Here is a 5,671-nt window from a genome sequence, read left to right on the forward strand (position 1 = left end):
CTGTAATTGCGAGCCAGGTTTGGACTGCTCCTTAAGCCAAAGGAGAGCAGCCCAAGAAAGGCAGATAACTGCAGAACAAATACAGCAGCATGTAGAGCTGTATCAGAATAGGATACGTCAAATAACAGTGACTTTAAGTGTCCCAGTTCCTACAACATGGTGCTTCTGAGTTTGCTCTGCCAACATTTTTTTTATTTTTATTTTTTTGTTTGAGGCAACGTAAAGTGAGGAAACCTGGTTCCGGTAGACTGGACTCCAGAGCAAGAGATGAGAGATAGATCGACTTATTTGATATGATACTTATATAATAATTAGAAATAGAAAAATTGTAATAATATTAGAGATAAAGAGTATAGCTGTAATCAGAGTAGTGTAAAGGATCATAGTAATACCTAAGGGACTGGGTCTTCTCCATGGAGGGAGGCAGTGTAGTAGCACTAAACAGTGTCTTGTATAAGAGTTTTAAATCTTTAGTGTAAGTGACTGAAAGTAGTATGGAAGCTGCTGAGTACTATTGTAGTAACAGCGCTGGCCATCAGCCATGCTATGCCGACAGTAACAGTGAGTTGCCAAACGAGGATAACTAAGAGCAGTGGTAAACTGCCAGGCGCAGCGAAGAATGATGTAGTAAACGGGTCACTGCCACAACACTCGAGCGAATATCTTTGTTACGGGCGACGTGATTGCACACCAGGTATTACAGAAACAAATGGGCACTAACGGAGTATAAATGAGGACAGGATGTCATTAGATCCGCATGATGTCGCTGTTGGACCGCGAGACGACTCCCTCTCTACGTGCCTGCTGCTGCCGGCAACTTGGGAATTCCGGAGATTTTATTTAGATGATGGTGTTAGGCATGTTGCCATCTCTCTTTACTAACCCCAGCCATTGTAACATCCACGTGATAAATTTTTGGCTTCAGTGCGACGAGAGGAAATTATGCCTCTATTAGTTATAAACATTACCTATACGACGTATGAAAAAAACAGTGAAAACGATGATAAATATTAATTATTGATATAATATTCTATGATGTAATTGGAAATATCGATGTGTATCATAAAAAGACAATGATAATTGTAAATTCCTTTTATGATCAGCGTTTGTCTTTCTTTGTTTTTACCGTTTGTTGGTTGGCTTCTGTAGGTTGCGGACGCATATCAAACGTAGGTCTATTAAGAAATTGTAATTATTTGCTAATTATTACTTGAGAATAGATTTCATTATTATTATAAACATGAGTGAATAATTATTTGTAATTCCTCTCTCAGTAAGCATTATCTGTGTTAATTATTTCTTTCCACTGCTAGGAGCGCAGCCTTTGATGATTGCGATTTGTATAGTGTTTTTGTCTGTGTTTTCCTTAGAAACAAATCAAATGTTTGCTTGATGAAGTCTAAATAGTGCACAATACGAAAGTAGAGTTTATGGAGTTTAATAAGTTTTTCAAACACTTACTTATGAGGTCTAACAATAGAAAGTCTTTATCGATTGTCTGACACCATCTTACCAAATATCTCAGCGGCAAATTCAAATTACACAACTCTGCAGACATAAATGCCGAACTTAAAACAAATGTCTAAAAATAAATGTGCACCGGTGGTCCCCAACTCATTTTAATGAAAATAATTCGAATCAGATTGGTTCTTTAAAAACAGTGCTCATAGCACGATCGTCATAACAAACTTTTCTAGCTGATGTATGGAGCGGAAATTAATTACGCACGAGTTGCGAAGAATATTGTTTCAGGTAACATACGTCAGTGTTGAGCGCGGCTGATATTCGGTGGTTTTAATGATCATTTTGCTGAAGATAACTATTTCCATCATAATCAATAGTTGTATAGAATCTGTTGTATGAACTGAGATTTAGTGACACTTACACAACTTACAGACAACACTTTAACACAACGATAACTTGGAGTTCTTCAGCAACTTGACCAAATCTTTAGCCGGGAGGAAATTATTTAGAAATTACTCAATGTAATAAAATAAAATTGTCATTTCCATTTACAAATTAGTTAAATAACAAACCACTGAATAACACAGCGAGCGCCACACCATCATTTGCTGAGTGCGGGAGTAGGAATTTGGAGGTAGCATAGATAATGCTTCTTGCTAGGTACCGAACACGCTGGGACTTTTCTATCCCATGGTTAAATCTTGCTTTTAATAGTGCTCAGTATGAGGGCATCTAGGTCAACTTGGCCCCATTAATTCTGCTCTATCCGATTAAATTTTTCCTTGAGTAACCTTTGGATCACTGATGATCTAGTTCCTCTGCAAGTCACCACCTAAACCATCCTACTTGATTGGGAGAGAGATATGGCGCCAGATATGTAGATAAAACTGTTGGTGGTGCGAGTTCAAGGGGATAGTCGGAGGCCGCGTGTTTGTGCGTAGGCATAACGTTGGAGCCAACGCTGGAGTCACCCATTCTAATAGACTGACTCACTGTGTAATTTTAAGATTTCTGAGTCCATTTTATATCTTGATCTGTAATGAATTCGACGGGAAGATTTCTAGAATATACGTTAGTCGGGTTTAAGGAGGGTCGCTATCCCAATCCATGCCTTCTGCCTTTGCTGCCGAACCTTTGTGGGGTGTCTCTAAGTTTCAGTGGAGGAGGTTGAGCCGTGTGGACTTGGACTTCTGTCGATTTCCCCCTCGTTGATGGTCCTTGTCTGTGTAACTTTGGAGGTATGCCTGCGGTCCCGCTGGTGATACCAAAAGCCGGAAAGCAAGGTTTTGGGCATTGAGTGAGTGGTGTGTGGAGTGAGTTTTGTAGTTCTGTATGGTGCATGAGAGAATGAGTCGGCTGCTGCGAAGGCGCCGAGCCTGGTTCTGACGGTCAGTTATCGCCTGCTCTGCAAAGTGAATTCCATGATTGTCCATGATGTTCTGGAAAACAGACCAGTGCCTTGTATGTTATTTGGCCGATTCGACGCTTGTGAAGGAGGTCAAGTCTCTTGCAAGCTTAAGGAGTGGAAGGACGGCGCTCATCCAGTCCAAGTCAAGTAACTTCCGTGTACGTCCTTACCTCTCGCTCTTCTACATCCCACCCAATAGGGGTTTATGCAACTACCACTCTTAATGAACAGCAGCTGTTTAATAGCCTTTTGGTTAAAACTGATCAGCGAATTTTGTCTAACTGTAATTGCCTGTTCAATGACTATTAATTTGGTGAAAATTCTTCAACTTGTGTGTGTCCTGATTGACCGATGGTCTATAATTAATGGAAGCTATTTATAAGTCATTTGCTTGAACTTTGGTCAGTGAATTTTGGCTAACTGTAACTGCTTTTTCAGTGACTGTTATTTGCTTCTATAATTCTGCATTTTGCTGTCTACTGAATTGCAGTGGGTTCATAATTAAAGGCGTCTGTTTTTAAGCCTTTTGTTTAAAATTTGATCAGCGAATTTTGCTTAACTGTAACTAACAAATCAGTAACTCTTACTTGTTTTTAAAATTCTGTACCTTTACTATCTGCTGAATGACAGTGGGTTCATAATTAATAACAATTGTTTAAAGGTCAACTAGTTACAGGAAATTGATCAGTGAATTATGCTAACTGTAGTTGTTTTAAAAATCTTTAATTTTTGTGCGTATTTAATGGTTGGTGGCTCATAATTAGTGTAGCTGTTTTTAAAAGTCGTTGCTCTAAAGTCTACCCAGTCAGTTTTACTGCTGATTATTTTCAAAACTAGTTTGATTTTAATAAATGGAAGTTATGTATTAATGATGATGAACACTGAAGCAGTTATATGGGAACCACAGTCCTTCCAATAGAGCATTAGTGTGACCCGAACCCAAATCTTCTCACCCGAATTCCTAGTTATCAGTAATCTTACCTACGGACGAAATCTTAATGAACATATGTAATAGTCATGCAAATACTAGCGTATGAGATTAATAGCATTCAGTCAAAGCGTTCGTAGCTTAATGCTTTGTTTCCGCTGGTATGTCGATGTCTCGTCAGCCTATATCTCATGCTCACTATAAATTGGAAAATAATATGGCGGTGGAGTCGGCTCATGCCCAAATCCATCTTGGCAGTGATAAAATAATTTGCAGCACGGGTGATTTACTACAGAATGTCTATTTCCTTTTCAATATACGAATGGTGCAGAACATTTCTACAAAATTATTTGAAATACGTAGCTTTATAATAGTTTTTGACTTACTCATGACTGCTCGCCATACGTCAGGTTAACTAAAAGTATTACATTCTTTGTTTAAATCGGCGTATTCTGAAAATATTAAGAGGCTCCTCCTATCGTTATAAATAGTCCGAAACGTCAGTATCATTTTTACATCTGTGACTGATGTAAGAATTTCGCTGTAGAATTCAGTGCTCACAGTTTCAAACACTTTAGTCTTACATTGAAATCTATGTTAAGTATTCATTGAGTCATTTATTATCTCCCAATTGCATCCTCAATTTAAATGCAGCAAATAATCGTACATTTCGCTAAAGTCCTCGGTACGTTTAAACAATCATAATTATGGTATTTCCAAAGTACTCAATTTATATTGCTACGCTTCTAAATTCTCCAGTTTCGTATCATTTTAATGCCGCTTTATAACATGTGTTTACATACTTCATATAGCTGCGATTTACTCTTTGTTAATATCATTATTACAGAATACAACACTGAAATTATTATTACTGTTGTTACTACTACTACTACTTTTATCCATTATACTTACTATTACTGTTACTGCAACACATTTATTAGCATGACTACTCACATTTTCTCTGCCTCGTAATGACTGGGTGTTGTGTGCTGTCCTTAGGTTAGTTAGGTTTAAGTAGTTCTGAGTTTTAGGGGACTGATGACCATAGATGTTAAGCCCCATAGCGCTCAGAGCCATTTGAACCATTTGACTACTCACACTTCATTTATAAAAAAACCAAACAACGTTCACCATTAGCGGCAATCTTTTCTTCTATAAGCAAAAAATTACTCTAACTGAAGATTACATGCAGTACTGAAACTACCCCGTTAAAAAACCACTGACGTATTGACGTAATGGGCGCTAACTCTTACCAGCTGGACATATGTATAGAGCACACAAACCCTCTGGTTCTGGCTTAGCGAGACTTTCAGTGGTGTCAAAGTATTTTTATATTAAAATGTTCGCGTTCGCTAACTGGTATTTAAGCCGGCCGAGGTGGCCAAGCGGTTGTAGGTGCTTCAGTCCGGAGCCGCGCAACTGGTACTGTCGCAGGTTCGAATCCTGCCTCGGGCATGGCGGTGGGTGATGTCCTTAGGTTTAAGTAGTTCTAAGTTCTAGGGGACTGATGACCTCAGATGTTAACTCCCATAGTGCTCAGAGCCATTTGAACTGGCACTTACAGTTTACAATCACTAACAAATGACAATATGAAAAATACGCACACATATCGAGCTACATAAGCCTTTTAATGCGTAAGTAATAGTGCAGAGACTTTATATGCCGTCGATGAGCAGATTAATATTTTGATAATGCAGTCACCATCACCATCACCTAAACGTTTACTCCCACGTTTCTTTTTTTTTTTTATGACGCTCCATGTATGATAATAAGCTTCTTCTCTAACAAGGACTCTGTTGAGTGCAATGTCGCAAATGGCCAATGATATTTACGGCGTTCGACGCTCCACAAATTGTCTACCATGCAATCTC

The sequence above is a fragment of the Schistocerca gregaria genome, chromosome 4 (assembly GCF_023897955.1).
Source record: "Schistocerca gregaria isolate iqSchGreg1 chromosome 4, iqSchGreg1.2, whole genome shotgun sequence".
Lineage (NCBI taxonomy): Eukaryota > Metazoa > Arthropoda > Insecta > Orthoptera > Acrididae > Schistocerca > Schistocerca gregaria.